This window comes from Geotrypetes seraphini, chromosome 9, assembly GCF_902459505.1.
Source record: "Geotrypetes seraphini chromosome 9, aGeoSer1.1, whole genome shotgun sequence".
Lineage (NCBI taxonomy): Eukaryota > Metazoa > Chordata > Amphibia > Gymnophiona > Dermophiidae > Geotrypetes > Geotrypetes seraphini.
In genome coordinates, this window is record NC_047092.1 from 30,888,542 (window position 1) to 30,910,625 (window position 22,084).

At 45.8% G+C, this 22,084-nt stretch overlaps 1 protein-coding gene across 2 annotated transcripts in view; it reads left to right on the plus strand.

Moving 5' to 3' along the window:
* Positions 1–9,846: 9,846 nt before the first annotated feature.
* LOC117367064 (protein FAM3C-like) overlaps positions 9,847–22,084 on the plus strand; it is a 103,344-nt gene continuing 91,106 nt past the window's right edge. The window contains exons 1-2 of one of the 2 annotated variants that reach the window (XM_033959285.1): positions 9,847–9,891; positions 21,307–21,356. The gene's annotated coding sequence lies outside the window, so the exon portion shown is untranslated. The remainder of the gene's footprint in view (positions 9,892–21,306; positions 21,357–22,084) is intronic. The other variant, XM_033959286.1, reaches the window with a different exon arrangement.

Below are 22,084 nucleotides of genomic sequence, written 5' to 3' on the forward strand. Positions count from 1 at the left end.
CTTTTTCAACCCGAATTCCTCTTTTCTCGAGCATGGTCTTTCTCTAGGTGCTTTACCATGTCTTGAAGTACCTACCTCTTCTTTCCATGTATTGATTGTCAATGCTCAACCTACGGAAGTCTTTCTTTCCGCTGGAGAACATTTGGGTTTTCTAGTGGGTGAATCTTTTCCTGATGTTGAGGTAACATTGCCTATCATTGGCAGCTTGTCTTCCATTGTTGACCCCTGCCAGGGGAGGGATATACTGGACCATATTTTTACCTCACCTAAAGGACTCATTTCACTGGACTTCCTTTGGCCATATGATGCAACGACTTCCCATGTAACAGTGGATAATGATTTTTTGATTTTATCCAGGAAGTTAGCTCTGTCTGACCAATCTAAAGCGGTGAATGCCATTGAGTCTTCATCTTTGCAAGAACAGATTGAAGACCAAGTGGAAATCTCTTCCAACCAACCTTTTTCTAAGTTTGATGCTATGGTAAAGGAACAAGTGGACCTAGCTGATGCGTGCTCTTCTGATGAAGAAAAGGCTCAGTTCACACAGTTGTTGTACAAGTATCGAGACCTTTTTGCAGTGGATTCTTATGACACTGGTCTGACCAATCTACATGTGACCAAGATTCCTACGGATCTCCACAGTAAGCCCGTCTTCGTACGTCAGTATAAGATTCCTTTGGCCTCGTATGAGTCCGTGCAAGAGATACTTGATACCCTGGAAACTAGGGGTATCATTAGGCTTTGCAACAGTACATACAACTCACCCTTGTGGCCAATCCTGAAGAAGAATAACAGTTGGAGAATTGCCTTGGACTACCGACAGCTAAACAAGCGGGTACCCTTGTCTAGGTGGCCTATGGCCCATCTTGACCAGAGCTTGACTACCATCAAAGGAGCTAAGTATTTTACCAGTTTGGATTTAGCTTCTGGATTTTGGACAGTTCCTGTACATCCACCGGATCAATACAAACTAGCATTTACCTTTGGGAAGAAACAGTACACGTGGAATAGAACACCTTTTGGTTTTCTGAACTCTCCAGCTGAGTTCAATATATTTCTCCATAAAGCCCTTCCAGATGCGGAAGCTCGAGGAACTCTAGTCTATGTGGATGATATCCTGATCAAGAGTCCCACCTTTCAGAAACACCTGGAAGAGGTAGAACATGTGTTCCAACAATTGCAAAATGCAGGAGCTAAATTGACTCTTGCCAAAGGTCAATGGTGCCGAACATCTCTGAATTATTTAGGGTATGACATTTCCTCTGAAGGTCTTCGACCACAGAAGAAAAGGATACAGGCCCTACAACAGTTGAGGAAACCTACCAATTTGACGGAACTTCGTTCATTTTTAGGAATATGCAATTATTCTCGACAGTTCATAGATCAGTATGCAGAGATCTCTAGACCCTTGGTTGCCTTACTAAAGAAGGATGTACCTTGGACGTGGGGTCCTGAACAGGAAGATGCTATGCAAGAGATGAAAGAGCAGCTTAATCGCTTTCCTTGCTTGTCCTACCCTGAGAGTGGTCGTGAATTCTTCATCGACCTAGGATTCTCCAAATACTCTATGAGTGCTGTCCTGTACCAGAAATACGACTCTGACAAGCGTGTGGTGGCCTATGCAAGCAAAGGCTTCACCGATGTAGAGAAGAAGTATTCTGAATGTGAGAAAGCTCTTCTGTCAACTGTTTGGGCTCTTCAACATTTTCGGAGTTATATCCAAGGAGAAAAACTCATTGTAGAGACTTGTCATCAACCCATTAGTTTCTTGGGCAGTGACAAGATCAAAACTGGTCGTGTCTCCAATAGCCGAATAGTTTCATGGACTTTGGCTCTCCAAGGATGGCCTTTACAGGTAAAGTATGCCCTGAAACATCGTAACACAGTAGCCCAAGGGATAGCAGAATTGCATGATTGTACAGAACAAGATTCTCTTACAGGTATACCGGAACCTGATGTTCCACCAGAAGAGGAGGTTTATGATGAACAGCTATGTGCCAATACACCCAAGTCTACGTAGATGGCTGTGCCTTCCACCAGACCTCGACCCATAACTTGGTCGCAGGAGTAGGTGTAGTGTGGAATGTCGACACACCTATGGAAACCTTGAAGTATAAATTGGGTGCTAAAACCAACCAATACGCAGAGATTGTAGCAGCCTTGGTCGCTGTACAGTCTGCGGTACAAAAGGGGATCCCAGAACTGATTATCTGTACAGATTCTGATTATGTGCGTCAAAACTTTGTGTCTCACTTACCCGTGTGGAAAAAGAAGGACATGTTAAATTCCAAAGGAAAGCCTGTCCATCATGGCGACTTGATTCTAGCCTTAGATCAATTGGTACGAGACAATGACATGACCATTTACTGGAAGAAAGTGAAAGGTCATGCTAAAGTTAATAGTTCTGACAAGATCGGAAATGACCTTGCGGATCAACTGGCCAAAGAAGGTGCTTTGTCAGGTGAACTATGGCAATGCCCTGAAGAGTTGTTTTCAATGGTACATGCTATTACTCGACGCCAAGCTAAACAGGTAGCTGAAACACCTGTAATGCAGTGGGGTAATGATGTCCCTTCCTTTGATCTTGTAATCGCTCAGAAGACAGATCTTATTCTGGGAAAGTTCTATAACTTCATACAGAATCCACAGGATCATCCATTGTCTGAAGACGATCGGAAGGATGAAGAACTTAGGATACTCTACACCTCCAGAGAGAAATTTTCGATTCATCAGAACCTGCTCACTCGGACGAGTAAGCATGGTATTGTGCAGTGGGTTGTACCCCGTGCATATCGAGGAATCATGTTGAAACATGCCCATGATGAACCTTGTGCTGGACATAGAGGTGAAGAAGTTACCTATGAGACACTGAAGCAAGTGGCCTACTGGCCTCATATGCGGCAAGATGTGCAGTTATATACGAGAGGTTGCTTGACTTGTTGTCAATTTCAACCCTCTACACCACTTCACCGAGCACCCTTGAGAAAGAAGGGTTTGGTCATGCCCTGGTCCGACATCCAGATTGACTGGATTGGCCCAGTGGTCCGTTCCTCCCGAGGTAATAAGTCTGTCACTTGTTTGTTTACAAAGTGGATTGAGTGCTTGCCTGCACCCAATTGTACGGCAGAGACTACCGCTACCTTGTTACTGAATCATGTGTTCAGTAGGTGGGGTTTGCCCATGAGAGTGGACTCAGACCAAGGATCACATTTCACTGCAGAGGTGATGCGACATATGTGGAAGATGCTCGGAGTGAAAAGTAAATTGCACATAGCTTACCACCCTCAATCATCGGGACAAGTGGAAAGAGCGAATCGTACTATCATCACGATCCTGAAGAAGTACGTGTCTACCTCTGGTAAGAATTGGGACATGAAGTTACCTTTGGTACTGATGGCTATTCGTGCCACGCCTCACCGGTCTACGGGGGTGACGCCTTTTGAAATGATGACAGGTAGAGAAATGATATTACCAATTCATTTGTTGTATAGAACTAATGATGTAAATCTTTCTAGTGCTACTACTGCTCATGAATATGTCACCCATTTACGTAACCATTTACAGGGTGCATTTTCTTTTGCCCAGAAAAATCTGGAAATTGCTGCTAAAGGTAGAAAAGCCTATTATGATCATAGGACTACCACAAAGGAATACCAAATTGGCGACAAGGTATTTTATTACAATTTTGGCAAAACCAAGACTAAAGAAAGTAAATTTTTGCCAAGTTGGCATGGTCCATTCCCTATAGTGGAAAAAGCTTCACCTGTGGCCTATCAAATTCTCATCAAATCGAATTCTCCAGGTGCAGATGTCCTTAAATGGGTCCACATTAATCAACTGAGACCATGTCATCCCAATAAATTTGCCCAGGATGAAACCATTGCTGTAATGTCTAATGTTAACCCAACGGCATAGTCTGCTTCTATTCTGTTTTTCAGATGGAGAAACGAGTTCTGCTGTTGCTGTTCTTGTTTTACATGCCGATTGGAGTTGGTCCCAAGATGATCGAACCTGGTCCCCAATCCGGAGTTGTCCTTCAAGATTCTCCTGGTTTCCTGATTACTCAGTCGCAGATCGTTACACAGAAAGTCTTCATCTCTTTGGCTCCTCTCGATGTGTTCCGGAAGCATTTCAACTTTACCAGTCAAACCAACGCTCCTACTACTAACTGGAATACCCAATTATGGTTTCGTGACCACCTGCGCTATGCTACTACCAATGTGCAGCATATTCTGAGTCAACTTGAAAAAGTAATGGTACCGCAGGTTCAACCTCACCATGGCAGACCCCAACGTTTTGTTGGTTTTGTCTCTGGTGTACTTTTAATTACTGCTCTTGGTTCACTTTTTGGCTCATCAATGTCCATTGCAAATGCTGTCTCCATTAATAAACTACGTACAACTGTCAATCAGTTCCAAAATAATTTGGATGCAATTCAGTCTCAAGTGAGTATCCAACAGCAAAAACTCATTGCTCAAGGACAGACTCTCCATGATACTGTGACTCTAGTTAATCTGCATTCACATCAAATTGACTTTAATGCTGCTGAGGTATCTGTGATCAAAGGCATGATGAATGATGAGCGTACATTTATGCATCCCATGAGAGAAATGACTTATAATCTTTTCCGTGAAATTGACACTAGTATTAGTCATCTTCTATTGGGTCATATTCCCCTGTATTTGGTTTCCTCTGATGTACTTAGAGAAGCATTTTCTAAAATTACTCGTATTCCTCTTGACCCTTTTCAAATCCAAATTGCTTTCCACTTAGGTTCTGCAGTTCCTTTATATGTAAATGTAGAACGCATGGAACTGGCTTTTGTGCTACATATACCTTTTATTCTCCCTGAGAATGTCTACCAGTTAAAACACGTTCTTAATGTAGGTACCTGGAAAGATAACATTCACATAAAGGTGGACACTCCAGAACATGTAGCTTTCCACTATGATGATCCCACTCATTATTTGGTCCCTAATTTGGCTCTGCCCTGGTAAACCCTTCCTGAAAGACACCTCTGAAACACTCTGTGGTTTATCTGTCTCCATTCCTGAGAAATGCCAGGTAACCATGACTAAGTATGTGGATTTTTCTGACACCACTGTTGCCATTGCAAACAATGCTTGGTTAATCAGTACTCCTACTTCTGAACTTATTGTCACCTATACCAAACATGATGTGACTAATCGTTTTACTTTACCTAGTAATGTCTGTATGATTACTGTTCCACCTTATGCTTTTGTTTCCGTTGGAGGTGTTTCTCTTTTTCATTTGGACTCTACTCCTACTGAAACTGAATTAGAAATCTTAGATGTTTTCCGTGGACATCCCATCAACTTTACCCTTGAAGTGGAACAATATTTGATGACAAAACCTTCCCACACCATTGAACTGAAAGTTGATAATGATAAGCTTCATATTGAGGACTTTCATATTGGCTCTTCCAATGTACATGAAGTTGTTGATACCCGCAGTATTGATCTTTTTATCACTGTTGTTAACACACCCACCTTTTTTATAACTCTCGAGCACCCTACCCAGTGTGGACTCAGGACACCCACTATGGGCTCTCTCCTGTAGCGTGCTGCAATACACGCCCCCCCCCTGTTCTGGCGCCCCCCAGGGAACCTCCACAATACTCTGCCCCAAAACCCCCAAGGATCCGGTTCCCCGCACAATACCAAAAAATCCCCGCAACCCTAAGGCCACCTTGCCGCCATGAAGGCAGTGACCCCACCTAGCTACCGCTGGGGGCTGTACCAAACCAGATTACCCGAGCTCCACAAGAGTACCTGGATGTTCCAACACCCTGCGATATCCCGGCAATGCCGCAGGCTGAGCTGAGCTTCTGGACAGTCCCACAAAAGACTACGTGGGCACCAACAGGTGGCAGAAGGCTGCCAGAAGAAACCAAGACACCACAGACCCACAAAAAGAAAGCCCTGATGGCCCCTCGAAACCACCCCCTGCTGCAGTGGTAATTCACCCCATGTGTCCTACCCAGTACCCACCGCCCCAGTCCAAGGCAGCCGCTTCCGCCCCACGCACTGATGGTCTACAAGATAGGAAGCCCCATGCACCCCCACATTCTTTCAAGTTAGTAAAGTTCACATGTAAAACGGAAACACATATGTGAGATTAAATAACTCATCCAGGGTCACATGGAGCAGCACTAGGATTAGATTTCACAACCTCTGGGTGCAGAGGCAGCAACTCCACCAGTGAGCCACACTGGTCCATGGAGACGCGTCAACTTGCGGAATAGCTCTGTGGTCAGAAGGGCCTGAGAAACCATCCTCCAACACCACCCCAATCTCTCCAGCGGAAGATGCAGTGGGGTAGGGGCCATGGGCCCTGTTGTCCCATGTTTTGTTTTGGGGGTTTTTACGGAGTTATACTGCTTCCTGCAATACACTAAGTAAGTAAGTTTGTTTGTTTTTAATGTGCTATAATACCCTCTTTCCTGTTTCGCCAAAGGTAAATTATGTTAAACTATGATTTGGGCTGTACATATTGTGTTCATTTAGTTTTATGCCAAAATATTAACAAAGAACTTTTATGTGGTAGAAAACCTTACACAGGTGTCTTGTGCTTGTCGCAAGATGATCTGGCACTCTGCTAGGTGGTAACAGACTTCGTAAACCGCCTCCCTCCCCCCCCCCCCCCCCCCGAAGAGGAAAAATGTTTGAATCCATGTCAGGTGTTGCAGACAGCAACGTGAACCCTTTATTTGACTCTAGGGTGTTGCAAAGCAATCAAGCTGAGCTGTACGTATGTGAATGAGTATTTTCAGCGCTTCTCTTTATGCGAAGGCCACCGGGAGTGGGTCAGCATGACCTTCACGCCACCTAAACCCCACAGCCGCCACGCACACCCTGCCCGGCTGCGCACTAAGACCCTGCAGCACGACCCCGACCCCTGTGCATGGCACACCCGGGCCGCCTCGTCAAGATGTGCTGCAGTCCACCACACACCTGCCACGGCTGGCCAGGCAACAGGGCGGACCGCCACCCAAGAACTGTATCGGCAACATCCCCCGTAGCAAGCGCCCAAGAGGGAGTCACACCGTCGGGTCCAGCAGGCCGCCGCCTGACCGAGGATATGGCACACCCAACTTCGGGCAGGCAACCACACCGTATCAGGGAATGCCCCAACCTCTGCTACTGGTGCCCAACGCCCAGCGCAGGCCCCGCGCATCACCCAGTGTACGCGCTGCATGTCAGAACAACCTAACGCCGCCGCCACCACCGTCAGGGAGCCCAGGAATGCTGCCGCTCTACCTCACAACAAACAGACAGCATACCACAATGTGCCTCCCGAACGGGATCAGCCCAAACCCGAAGCCCAGCAAACCTAAAAAGGTAAGGCTGTACCTGAGCAAAGGAGTACATGCACCTCAAAAGTTGCCTCTGAGGGACAGGAATGCACACTGTTCCTCGGAGGCATGCAACCTCAAAACCCCTTCCCATCATGCATGCTTCCCCTTGCTCGACCAATCCCTTCCTGGTGGGAAACCAAGTCCCACCTTTCTATCTCCGACTCATTCTTACCCAACTACCTCCCCATGCCCTTGCAAACTGTCTCAGCATGGGCGATCCAGCCAATTGTTATAGTCGCCCATCAAGACAAGCTCTCTGGCTCTTTTTTTGTTTCAAATAGTATCTGTAGTAGGCTTAGATAACCATCTGCTGGAGAGACAGGCAGGGCCGGATTAACCAATAGGCCTAGTAGGCACGTGCCTAGGGCCCGAAATGGTCAGGGAGGCTCGATGAAGGAGGGCATCAACATTGTTTTTTCAAAATGGCGATGCCCCCCCCTGATCGGCAATGCGGGCCCCCCCGATCGGCAACACGGGCCCCCTGATTGGCAATGCGGGCCCCCTCGATCTGCAACGTGGGTCCCCCCATCGACGGAGAGTAATAAAAACGAGCAAACGTGGGTAAGAAAGGCAAGAGGAACTGTAATTTTGCAAGCAGTGCTGCTTGCCCAAAGCTTCCCTTTGACACAGCTTCCTGTTTCTGCCTGGGCGCGTCAGAGCAAAGCTTTGGGCAAGCAGCATCACTTGCAAAATTACAGTTCCCCTTACCGTTCTTACCCGCGTTGCTCGTTTGTATTACTTTCCATCGATGGGGGTGCCCGTGTTGCTGATCGGAGGGGGGCCACGTTGCCGATCGGAGGGTCCGCATTGCCATTCTAAAATAACATAATTGGAGTGAAAGGTGAGTAGTGAGATAGGCCTGGGGTGGAGGAAGAGAGAGAAGGGGACAAGGCAGAGCAGGGCAGATGATGGATGTTGGTAGAAGGGAGACCGAAGGGAGCAGGGCATATGTTGGATGTGGGAAGAAAGGGGCAGGGCAGGTGATGGAAGTGGAGAGAAGGGAGACCGAAGGGAGCAGGGCAGATGATGGATGTGGGAAGAAAGGGGCAGGGCAGATGATGGAAGTGGGGGGAAGGGAGACCAAAGGGAGCAGGGCAGATGATGGATGTGGGAAGAAAGGGGCAGGGCAGATGATGGAAGTGGGGAGAAGGGATACCGAAGGGAGCAGGGCAGATGATGGATGTGGGAAGAAAGGGGCAGGGCAGATGATGGAAGTGGGGAGAAGGGAGACCGAAGGGAGCAGGGCAGATGATGGATATGGGAAGAAAGGGGCAGGGCAGATGATGGGAGACAAAAGGGAGCAGGGCAGATGATGGAAGTGGAGAGAACTTGTGCCCAGCCTTCACCTCCTCACAACTGCTACTGCTTTCCCACATGCTGGATGAGGGGAAGAAGATAGAGTTAGTAAGATAGTGGAGGGGTGAAGGAAAGGTGTGGCAAGCTGTGAGTAGACACAGTGAAAAGAGGGAAACTGAGAGCTGAATAGTAAGAAACAATTTAATTTACACAGAGGCAGAAAATAGAGAAGGAAGGCCAGAGAAGAAAAGGAAAGGGAAGAGAGAGGAGAGGAGAAAGATGCCAAAGAACAGGGAAGGATACAAAGATATCACATCCAAGTGAAGGAAATGAGAAGAGAATTGCTAAAATCCACAGGGGGGGAGGGAAGGAGAGATGGAAGGAGAGAGATGCCAGACTATGAGGGGAACAGAGGGAAGGTAATGGATGCCAGTCCAAGGTGGGGGAGGGGGCAGGAGCAGAGATGGCAGAGGGAGAGAAACATTTTATGGAAGGGGCAGACAGTGGATGGAACGAAGAGAATGATGAGAAGATGAGGAAAGCAGAAACCAGACAACAAAAGGTAGAAAAAAAATATCTATTTGTTTTATTTATTTATTTTTGCTTTAGGATAAGGTATTATTGTAGCTGTGTTGATAATCGTTTATTAATAGAAAATGGAAATACTGTTTATTGAACTAATTTTTAATACATTTTTTACAAATTCAGAAACCATAACTCCTTTCCTCAGGTCAGGACAGGGATTCTGTAACAGCAATATAGTTTACTGATGTGAAGAAAGAGGTTTTAACCTCTGAAAGCTAAGTAAGAAATGTATTAGTCCAATAAAATGATGGGCACTAAATTTTCTTCCCCGCTATGCCCCATGCCTCCTACCCAAATGCAAAATATAAATTGGTGGGCTTCCCAAAGCCCTGCCAGCTGAAGATCTCTTCCTCTAGGAAGGAAGGAGAGTTTTGTTCAGAGATATTTGGAGGTTGCATAGAAGAAAAACTGTACACTGGCACTGGTATGGTAATCTTTGTTTGTTTTGAATTTAAAAATAAAAGAAATAAAGTGGAAATAAAAAAGTAAATACATGGAGGCGGGGCAGGGGGCGGGGCATGTGGGGTGAGGGCGGGGCAGGATGCCCAGTGTACTTGTGTGCCTAGGGGCCGTATTAATCCTGCTCTGGAGACAGGTGAAAGTGGAAGGTGCTGCTGTCCTGCTGGGAGAGAGTGAGTAGAGTGCTGGGTATTAGAGTCATCTGGCTCTACTGTAGGAGAGATTCTGTGTCCTGTAGTAGATTCTGAGAGGGTGCAGGTGGAAAGTGCTGTGTGCCTAGGGGAGGGTGAGAGCTGGGTATTAAGATTCAGATACTTTTATTAAGCAGGATTCAGACGTGGAAGGTGCTGTGTCTTGCTGTGGGAGGGTGAGAAGAGTGCTGGGTATTGGATTCAGCTGACTGTATCAAAGAGGGTGGAAGGTAAATGTGGCAGGTGCTCTGTCCTGACCATCCAGGGAGCTGGGTATTAAGATTGAGGTACCTTTTTTTTGGCGCGAAGCAGACGCTGCGTCTCCCGGGGTCCTCCACCAGTGGTGGCACTGCAGACCACTGAGGCCAGGCGGCTTTCGCTATGGCTTCTTTCCCCCCGTTTCTTGCTGTCACGGGCTCAGTCGTGGGAAGGAGGAAACGGACTTGTAGCAGATAGGTGAGGGAGGGCGTCGGGGCACATCAACCACTATTTAATTGGCTGGGGGTGGGAAGCCTGCACCTTACCGCGACACCAAGGGAGCATGGGCGACGCCTTGCTGTCGGAAAGGGGCTCCCCAGCGCCCATTTGTACCGAATAGGTTGCTGGGCCCCGAGCAGTGCCAGAGGGACGGGGCAAGTGTGCCCCGCGCTCTCCGCTCATTTCTTCTCCCTGCTCCTCGTTCTTTCACTTTTCCCGGCCGCTCTTTTGTGCTTGAGGCCTTGGGTGGGATGAGAAGTCACTTCGCAGCTGCGGGACTCGCTTCTGCTGTTTTACAACTAGAAGGTTACAGAGGTGGCTTTATATTTCTGCCAGTATACGGCACCTTCTACACCCCCCCCCCCCCTTGTAAATGAGATGGTTGGAGGGGAGATTAAGGAGCAAGGGGCCAGAACCGGGGAAATCCCCTCTCTGAACGCTGTAAGTTTATGGTAGTAAAATTTACCTCCTGTTCTGCCTTGTTTTCCCGTTAACTGCTAAAAGTATTACTTTAGTCAAAAAAAGATTTGGGGTCAAGGTATAAAAATACCTCAAAAAGGAAAGAGGCAGTGAAAGACTTTGGGCTCCTTTTACGAAGCCGCATTAGCGGCTTTATCGCATGTAACTTTATCACGCGCTAGCCGTAAAACTACCGCCTGCTCAAGAGGAGGCGGTAGTGGCTAGCGCGGCCAGCAGTTTAGCATGCACTATTGGGCACGTTAAACCGCTAACGCGGCTTCGTAAAAGGAGCCCTTTGTGTATTATAATATCAGAGCACTACCCAGAAAATGTGCCTAAATAAAGCTTAAATCATGCTATACATATGTAGTAAAGATCAGCTCAGAGACATGGAGGGGCTTTTTCAGAAGGTAAAAACCCCAAGGGGGCGCTAGTGAGCCATGCAGCTAATGGCAGCATAACTTCTCGGCTCCCGGAGCACACTCTATAAAGAATCAAATAATATCGCGAATTAAGATATTCTTGCTGGACTTTTTGTTCATTACGTGTGCAGTAGACCATGGCAACCAACAAAACAGGCAAGTGAAGTTGCTTGGAACCTATCTCATTGCAGAAATCGGCTGCCGAAAAAACAGACGGAGACCGACTGCAACAGCTCATTGATGATGTACGTGCCATGCGTGATTTGCTCGAGGAAACCAAGCAGGATACTGAGGATATCAAAGCAGAAATCACCACTTTCAAAGAATTAGCCTCCCTAACTACCAGAGTTACCACCACTGAAGCAAAACTCACGGTGGCTGAAACCAATATCACCAATTTGCTCAGATTAACAAAGAGAATTTTGACGTTGGAAGCTGACCTCGAGGACTCTAACAATTGCTCTCGTAGAAATAATTTTAGGCTTTTGAGCCTATTGGAAGGCCGTGACATGCTTGGATTTCTATCTACTATGATCCCCAAAGTCTTCAAGCAAGAATTCAAAATTGATCACGCCCACCGAGTTCCCACCAGAGAACCAAGACCGGGTAATAAATACCCCAGACCTGTAGTAGTTCAGCTGCTTCGCTACAATCAAGTTCTCGAAATCATGCAGCAAGCCAGATCCCTGGCCCCGATAAAATATGAAGGCAATACCATCTTCTTTGTGCCTGACCTATCTAAACAAACAGCTAAGGTTCGGAAAATGTTGTTGGAATACTGTCCCAGACTGAAACAAATTGGGGCAAAATATGGGATGCTGTACCCAGCTAAAATGTGTGTAACTTACAATAATAATGTGACCAAAGACTTCACCAATCCTGGGTCACTGGCAGAATACCTGGAACAAATCTCTCTTTCCAACATTGAAAGTGTGTGATCAACCACCCTCTGGCGATTTAGCTGTTCCCGCCTCTATACTGCATGGCACTCCACCAAAGAAGAATGATCCATTTTTGTTCTGCTCTGCCATCACTTAGCCCGGTCACTCTTCTGACTGCTTGACATTCCACACACAATGTACATCTGTCTTAATATCTTCGGACCTGCTTCTGCCACCCATATCTTGCAAGTATGGTGATACTCTGATGTTAGATTGCATGCGCATCTAAAACAGATTGCTACTTACTTTATGTTATAGATCTATACCATCTACCTGCAACTCTATATTATTGGTAGTAAGAGACATAAAGCTTTTGCATAGTCTTGCCTGCTGATATTAACTAGCCATATGGTATATATATTTTATTTTATTTTATTTTTTTACTCTCCAGCTATTGATCTTGTATTGGTTATAATAATCTCTCTCTCCCGCAGACTCTTTTTATTTCCCTGACAGTTCTAACTGAATATTATTAGATACTGCATTTCTATTTTCTAATCCTTGCAGGAAAGCAAATGTCATTTTGTGAATGCTCTGGTACATGTTATACCTGAAATTTAGTTTTCAGAAGTTATTGAATTTTATTAGCTGAATGAATACATTGATCTCTACGCAAATATTATACCTGTTAATGTTCGCTGAAACAGCAACCTGTTATGCACTCACACTGTTACTTGTCTGTGCAATGAAATTGCTATTCAGATAGTGTTCTTATATTTGCTCTCATTTTACTTATTAAGAGTTCCCTTTGCTCCATTGTGGCCCCTTATTACAGAATTTACAATTTACTATAGAACTGCACACAAGACTCTAATCATACCTTTTAACCCTTTACATTTGCAATATTATATGGGGCTTTTTTTTCCATATGTATATCCATCCTGGGTGGTTCCGGGACCGGCTATGCCGGCCTTTCCTGTGGACCCACTGACTCTTGTTACTCATGATTGTTGTGTTTTTTTCACTGCTTAAATATAGGTATGACACCTCCTCATTAGATCTCTACAGTCTCCAGATAACCATTAATCCTTCTCTCTGTGAGTATATCTGGTATATGCAGGAGACACACACTGTTGTAATACTACCCTTCATATGGCATTGAACTGTGTATCCCGTAATGTTAAAGGATTTAACAACCCCATCAAACGTAAGAAAATACTCACCTAAGTATCTAAACTACACCCTGATATTGTCTTATTTCAGGAGACTCATCTTTCTGCCATGGAAGCCCAAAAATTACAACCTCATGGGCCCTACCACCTCTATTTTCATCGGCCTTAGGCAAGTGTAATGGCGTCCTAATTCTGATACGAAAGCGGATTGATATTAAGGTACTCTCCCATGCAACAGACTCCCAAGGTAGATGGATTAAGGTACGCTTAGAAATAAATGGTCTCCGCACCATATTAACCAATATTTACAGTTCAAATGTAGATGATCCAATCATTTTTGAAGAATTAGCAGAATCAATTAACTCTGGTGTAGGTCACAGACATATTATAGGTGGAGACTTCAATTTAATATTAGATCCTACCCTAGATAGGAAATCAGCCACACCATTTAAAAAACCCAAATCATAGATGAAATTACAAGACCTGATTACTCACTTCCAACTAGTTGATCCTTGGAGACTAACTCATCCACAAGAAAAAGACTTTACCTTCTTCTCTCCACATTCTTCCTATTCGAGGATAGATTTTTTTTCTTATTAGTAATTCATTGGCTCCCTACATTGTTAATATGCAAATTAAAGAAATTGCAATTTCAGATCATGCTCCCATCATCTTACAATTTGACAATATCAGAAAACCCCCCTTTCAGAAGCAATGGAGATTCAATTCCACTATACTACAGGAACTGGGGTTTGTTCCATATCTCACGAAACATATAGAAGAATACTTCTCTTTCAATAAAGCAACTGATACCAATTGGTTCACACTTTGGGATGCCTTTAAGGCATCAGTCTGAGGTGCTATTATTTCATATACTGCTTCTATATCCAAAATAATTCTCATGGGATTAAGGTCTTAGAAACTGAACTTAAACAGTTGGGACTTTACATCGTAAAGATCCAACCAATATGAGTCTCTTAAAACAAATACAATCCACAAAACTCATATAATTCAGTCCTGTCTCGCTCCTCTGTACGCCAAATTTTTATGCAGAATGCAAAATACTATTCTGAACAAAATAAATGTGGTCACCAACTAGCTTCCTATCTGAAAGGCAAAATAGAAAAAAAATGCAATACCTGGAATTAAAGATCAAGCAGGAAACATCCTTTTAGATCACAAAGAAATTATTCACCAATTTCAGCACTTTTACAACCAGCTATATGCTTCGGAACTTGATCCCACAAAAATACCTGATAAATTCTTGTCTAGTCTACCAAATCCCACAGTCCCCTTGATCTTTCATGAACAACTTAATGCAGACATTACTATTTCAGAAATAACACTATCTATTTAAAACATGAAAAAAATAAAGCCCCCGGTCCGGATGAACTAAATGCTGAATTTTACACAGCTTTTGCCACCATTCTTGCTCCTCTTCTCCTTCAATTTTTTCTTATATGATCACATCCGGTTGTACCATGGGCACATTTACAGAAGCCACCGCAATAGTCCTTTTAAAACCTGGTAAAGATCCCCTCTCTACATCTAGTTATAGGCCACTATCATTGATAAATACCGATGCAAAAATTTACGCCAAATTACTGGCCTCCAGAATACAGTTATGGCATTTTTCATTTCTGCTGATCAAAATGGTTTTATGTTAGGTCGCCTTCCCAGTGATAATTCTCGTTTATCCCAGGACAAGCAGGCAGCATATTCTCAACATGTGGGTGACATCATCAACGGAGCCCCGGAGCGGACAGCCTCGCAAGCAGACTTGCTTGAAGATCTTCAAGCTTGCGAGTGTACCGCGCATGCACGTGTGCCTTCCCGCCTGAGTTAGGGCGTGAGTCTCCTCAGCATGGCCTCAGTTCTTAGTTTTCCACGGAGCCAGATGCCCTGTTCCTCTACTCTGCGTGATTCCTAAGTGCTTCTTGCACCGCGGCTTGCTTTTATTATCTTATCAGTGAGACGCTGTGCGGCGCATTTTTAAAACAACAACAAAAATTTTTGTTTGACTTTTCTGCTGTCGTTCAACCCAGGGATCCAGCGTTTCGTTGCGGCCACCTGGCCTCGCATGGCCGCAGCTTTTTCCCTATGGACTTTCTACAAAGTCATGGAGCAGGCTTTACCCTGAGATGATTAATCCCCTTTTCCTAAGAGGCATGCAGGCTAACTCAATTACCTAGTTGCTATGGCAATTAATTCACAGCTGGGCTCTTGCACGGAGTCCTGAAACCAGGAACCTCTGGGTTTAACCTGGCTAGAATTACAGCCTAGCGTTTGGTTCGGCTAGGCACATTTCCTGAAGAGGAGATTACTGTGTCTTTCACAAAGTCCAGCACACTAGCATGTGCAAACTGCAGTACAGGATTATGTTCCTTGATAACTCCCACAGTCATTAGCTCAATGAGAAAACAGAAAAACACAGCCGGAAAGAAAACCCTTTCACAGACCTTTTCCCAGTGTGTTCATCTCTCCATTTCCTCTGGCCAGCTCTCCTCCACAGCCCTACACTCTTCCACCACCATTGGCTCTGGGGGAAGGAATTCTGTAGCCAAATTACCAGTCTGCTCCTCAGTCATTTCCCAGTACCTGTTGACGAACTACCCTGCAGGGTCTGAGGCAAGCTCCGCCCTGTCCTGAACTTCTCTCCTCTGCTCTGGTCCTGCTCTTTCTGCCAAGCCTCGTTCTGCTCCACCTCCCCCCCTTGCTCTCTGACAAGCCTGGCTTTAAGCTGAAGGAAAGAACCACTCCCTCTTGGCTGTGGATTGGGGGAAGGGAATTCCTTCCTCAGCCTATGCCGTTTCTTTGAGGGGAAACTGCTTGTGAGCTTTCTGCCTTACAGGCACTGGACAATAGCAAGGCAGATTCTTCCTGCCTGGCTTTGGGATTGCTTCAGGTAAGTCTAAGCTTTCCTGTTCTATTTCCATTTCCTCATCCTTACTCACAGGGTAGTCAGCTAACTTATTGTCTTGGGCACTGACCTGGTCAGCCCTTCTACACCGGGGTTTGTTTACTTTCCTACATTTCCCTGTGGCAAACCTTGGGAAAGAAGTCAGTTTGTCACAGGATTTGGGTAAATCTCCTCTTCCTCTTTCAGATGTGCTAGTGAAGAAGCCTTCCACAGAGTCTCTGGTGAGTGCTGTTGCACCCGCCTCTTCAAGACCTCCCACCAAGTGTGCCTCCACACACAGGGAATACTCTTCCTCGAGGTCGCCCTCATTGGAGTGCACTGCTGCACCTGCCCGACTAGATCCAATGGTCTTGGTGCCCATGTTCGAGGACATGCTAATAGCTATCCTGACTAAGCAGATATCCTCGGTGTTGGGCCAGCTTACCTCGGCCTCGACCCGTCCTGCGGTGGACCAGCCTGAGCATCCCCCCGAGGCTCTTCGGGACAAGTCTCACAAGTCTCGCTGTTTGTCTTCTAATGATTCCTCTCCTGCTATTTTGAAGCCTAGATCACTTTCTAGTGCGCCTCGACCAAGGCACCGCGCTAAACCTGCCTCGTATTCAAGGCATCTGCCTTTGAAGCAGCCAAGGGATTCCCCCCCCCCTCGGCGGGGACAGTCCCCTGCCTCGTGGGCCACGAGGCTTCGGTGCGGCAAAGACATGGGTCTCATTCTCGGCAGCCTCCTTCCCCGTCGGTTTCTGCAGGGCGCGGCTTATCTGAGTCGAGGTACCCTTCTTCGACGCCTTTTGAGGGGCTTACTTTCCCTCCGGCGTCTCCGGATAGTACTCCCCGGGGTACTCTCTGAGTCACGTGAAGCGTGGGAGTTCTTTGACTCCTCCATGATTCTGCAGCAGGGCATCTTCGTTGTCCCAGTCTCGGGAGTCCGATATGCCTGCTTACTATTTGAGGGAAGTTTCTCCTTCCTTCACGGCCGCTCCGGGGTCTCGGTCTTCCTCACCTCCTGAGAGACCTTTCTCTTCTAAGACCTCCTCTTTCACCTGATTTTTCTCTGACATGGGGAAGGCTCTTCAGCTGGATCTCCAGTCTGAATCCCGCTATACCCAGGAATATTTGGCAGAGATGGGCCTCCCTCATCTGCCCCGGGAGTCTTTACGTCTACCTCTGCATCAGGTCTTGAAGCAGACATTTTTCAGGAATCTGGAGACACCTTATGCGGTTCCTGCCATCCCTTCCAAGATGGAGTCCCGTTATCAGACAGTTCCTTGTAAGGGATTTGAAAATGCCCAGCTTTCCCATCAGTCCTTGGTTGTTGAGTCTTCGTTAAATAAATCTAACCCGTCCAAAGTCTATGCGGCTGTCCCCCCCTGGCAGAGAGGGGTGTACGATGGATAAGTTTGGTCGCCGTCTCTACCAGAACTCGATGATGGCGAACCGTGTCTTTAATTATAATTTCACTTTTACCTCCTATCTCTAATATTGCATTGCCACCTTGCCATCGTTTCAGTCGGATTTGGCTGCCCACCGCTGACAGGAGTTCCAGTAGCTTCAGGAGACACTTTCCCAGATTCATCTCTATATGCTCCAGGCCTCCTATGATGCTTTTGAGTTGTCATCTCGGGTCACGGTGTTTGCAGTCGCCATGCGCCGCCTGGCCTGGCTCTGCATTGTCGACATGGACCCCAATCTGCAGGATCGTCTGGCGAATCTCCCTTGTGTGGGGAATGAGCTGTTTGACGATTCAATTGAGGCGGCCACTAAACGTCTCTCCGAGCATGTGCGATCCTTTACCTCTCTTGTGCGGCAGAAAGCGAAGACTCCACCTGCTAAGCCGTACAAGCTTCCTCCAAGGCACTACCTGCAGAAGTCTACGCTGGCTTTCTCACGTCTGCCTCCTCAGTAGCCGCAGCAGCAACAGCGTCCCTCTAAATCTCAGGCGCCTGCTGTGGCCAAACCAGCGCCATCCTTTTGACAATTCCAGTCTGAGCGTGCCGGCCCCCTTCGTCCAACTGTCCTCTCTCCTGTCCATAGGAGGTCGACACTGTCATTTTTATCTTCAGTGGGAGGTAATAACTTCAGATGCCTGGGTTTTCACCGTCATTCGGGAGGGGTACTCCCTTCATTTCCATCACGTACCTCCGGACCTTCCTCCAAGAGAGTTTCCTTCCAGCAGGTCACAATTTCCCCTTCTACAGGAGGCTCGGGCTCTCCTTCGCCTCTGGGCTGTTGAGGAGGCTCCGTTGTGTCAACAGAACATGGGGTTTTACTCCCGGGATTTTCTGGTGCCCAAGAAGACCGGGGATTTGCGTCCTATCTTGGACCTGAGGGCTCTCAACCGGTTTCTGGTCAAAGAGAAGTTTTGTATGCTCTCTCTCCCCCTGTTGTACCCCCTGATGGATGAGGGGGACTGATTATGCTCGCTGGATCTCAAGGAGGCCTATACTCATATCCTAATTCATCCGGCCTCATGCATATTTTTGAGATTTCGGGTGGGGAATCTCCATCTCCAGTATTGTGTTCTCCCTTTCAGCCTCGCCGCCTCCCCGAGGGTTTTCACGAAGTGTTTTGAGGTGATGGCTGCAGCTCTTCAGATGCGGGGCCTTCAGGTCTTTCCTTAACTCAACGATTGGCTCATCAAGGCGCCGTCTCGGCAGGAGGTTATTGCAGCGACCCAGTTGACTATTACATTCCTTCAGCATCTTGGCTTCGAGGTGAACTTCCCCAAGTCCCAGTTGTGTCCGTCTCAGTCTCTCCAGTTCATCAGAGCAGTGCTGGACATGCTTTGCCTGCGTTCTTTCCTGTCTCAGCCGCGTCAGAATGCTCTCATCCACCTTTGCCGAGGGGTGTCTCTCCTTCAATCAGTTTCGGCCTAGCACATGATGGTACTGCTGGGTCACATGGCCTCCACAGTTCACATGACGCCTTTTGCCAGACTTCACCTTTGCATTCCTCAGTGGACTCTGGCCTCGCATTGTAGTGATTCCTTAATTGAAACTGTCTCTCCGCTGGTGGATGCTCTCTTCCAATCTTTCCAGAGGTTTTCAATTTCAAGCTCTTCCTCCGCAGAAGGTCCTCACAATAGACTCGTCAGCCTACGCTTGGGGGGGCTCAACTCGACAGTCTGCACACCTAGGCCTTTGGTCCAGCAAGGACTGCTGCTGTCATATCAATCTGCAGGAGATCCGAGCCATTTTCAACGCTCTGAAGGCTTTCCACATCTGCTTCGCGACCACGTGGTTCTCGTCCGAACGGTAAGTAACTGTGCTGTACTAACCAATGTGATATAACAAGCATTTCTTTCCTCCACATCTATGGTAGCCATTGCCCTTAACGCAGAAAAAGCGTTCGATCGTATAGAATGATCCTATCTTTTTTCTGTACTTCACTGGTTCAATTTCCCATTAATGTTTATAAATATGGTAAAAATTCTATATACCAACCAAACTACAAAAATATTTGTTAATGGTCTATTTTCGGATCCATTCCACCCACAACGTGGTACTAGGCAAGGTTGTCCACTTTCCCCCTTACTTTTCAACCTAACTCTAGAACCCCTTCTTATTAAATTCAGGTCAAACCCCCTAATAGTTGGTGTGAAATTCGAGTCATTAGAAGTCAAACTTTCGGCGTATGCCGACAACGTGCTTCTCTACTCCACCCCTAGCTCCATCCCATATATATTCTAAAACAATAAAAATTTTGAACAAAAAGAAGTTAAAACCCCCCCTAGAAACCAAGCTTTAAGTTAAGCAATTTTTGGATTTTTTAATATTTATTTGGTATGAATTTGGCACTATTTAATGCTTTAAAGTATGAAAGATTCAGCAATGATTGGTGAGGTGGCAAAATAGGGGTTTTTTACCTTCTGAAAAAGCCCCTCCATGTCTCTGAGCTGATCTTTACTACATCATGATTTAAGCTTTATTTAGGCACATTTTCTGGGATCGAAAAGTATTACTTTGGCAACCCACTCATTATTCTCCTGTTAGTAACATTCTCAGAATCTCCTCTGTTCTGTCCAGCCTTCGAGTTCCTCATATATTCCAGTTTTCTGAATAAGGAACAAGCTGGGCAGGAGATTCTGTAGAGCATGGCTAGGCTATGTCCACACTTTACTTTACTTTTTGCTCTCTGGTCCCCTCCATTGTGTTGCTATTTGCCTGAAGGCAACAAACAAACAAAGGGGACATGATAGAGGCTTACAAGATCATGAAGGGCATAGAGAAAGTGGAGAGGGACAGATTCTTCAAACTTTCAGAAACGACAAGAACGAGAGGGCATACGGAAAAATTAAGAGGGGACAGATTCAGAACCAATGCTAGGAAGTTCTTCTTCACCCAAAGGGTGGTGGATGCCTGGAATGCGCTTCCAGAGGGTGTGATAGGACAGGGTACGGTATCAGGGTTCAAGAAAGGATTGGATGAATTCCTGAAAAAAAAGGGATAGAAGGATATAGATAGAGATCACTATACAGGTCCTGGACCTGATGGGCCGCCGCGGACTGCTGGGCAGGATAAACTCCTGGTCTGACCCAGCAGAGGCACTGCTTATGTTTTTATGAAACTGCAGTAAAATACAGAGTCGAAAGGCAAAAACTGCAGTGGTGATGTACAAGATACCAAGTCTTTAATGAACAATCTTAAAAGGACAAATATACAGTAGTCATAAAACAGTTTGTATCCAAAAGGATTGATGAATCCGGAAGACTTCAGTGGGTCAATGCTTGGCTGAAATGGGAAGGGATGAATGTTGCCTCCCTTTCCATTGTGTTTTTTTTTTTTTCTTGCCATGAGAGGTGGCACAAGAGGCAGGAACATTCAAGAACCTTCTCTGCTTCCCCTCCCTTTTTGCAGAAGGGGAAAGGCTTTGAGTTTTATGGTCAATTGCAAGAAGATGGGCTGTTTTCAGATGTATTGGACAGAACCTTGAGCAACTGTTTGCAGCACAGGTTTAAAATGAGTCTCTGGGGTGACTGAATTTAAGAGTTGATTTATTTGGCAAGCAGTCAGGGACTTTAGAAAGCTTTGTTTCAATATTTTTTATAACATTATGTTTGTTTAACCTTGTAGATGAATGTGTTTTGCTGGAGCATACCAGATATTCAGCCTGGATAAACCGGGTAGGTCTCAGTGTATGTCTCTTGGTAGAGAAAAGCTCATGATAGCAAACATGTGCAAAACACAAAACAAATCTGATGGCCGTGGCTGCATACTTTTTTTTTTTAATCTTTATTAAATTTCAGAAATAATACAAAGTGCCAAGACTTATACAGACATTAATAATCAACGTAAGCACTTAAATTCCATCAATAACAATGCAGAAGAAAACTATCCCTCCCCTCCCATCCAACAATTTAATCAAGAAATAAACCAGAAAGATATCCCCCCTCCACCCCGTCCTGGATATGTATAAAAATAAACAAAAAATTTAAACAAAGACAACTATGTTGAAGTAACAAAGGATGTCAACGGGCCCCAAACCAATTCAAATAATTTGCAATGCCCCAACATATCCTCATTTATCTTCTCATATTTGTAACCTAAAAATAAACTGGCCCACCAAAACGGAAAGTTAAGGCGATCACAATTTTTCCAATTGCGGGTTATCATATGTACAGCAATCCCTGTCATAATTAGGAAAAGCCTGCCTTTGTAAAGATCCATGGGAGGCTTGATATGCAGCAATATTCCACATATAATTGCCTCATACGTCAAAGGGATTGTTGATTCCAGTATGAGATTAATCTGTCCCCATATTGACTTCCAAAATAGAGAGCTGCACGGTAACAGGGAAGACGGGGAATCCTGCGGGACCCACAGGGATCTCGTGGGTTCCCCCTTCGGGCCC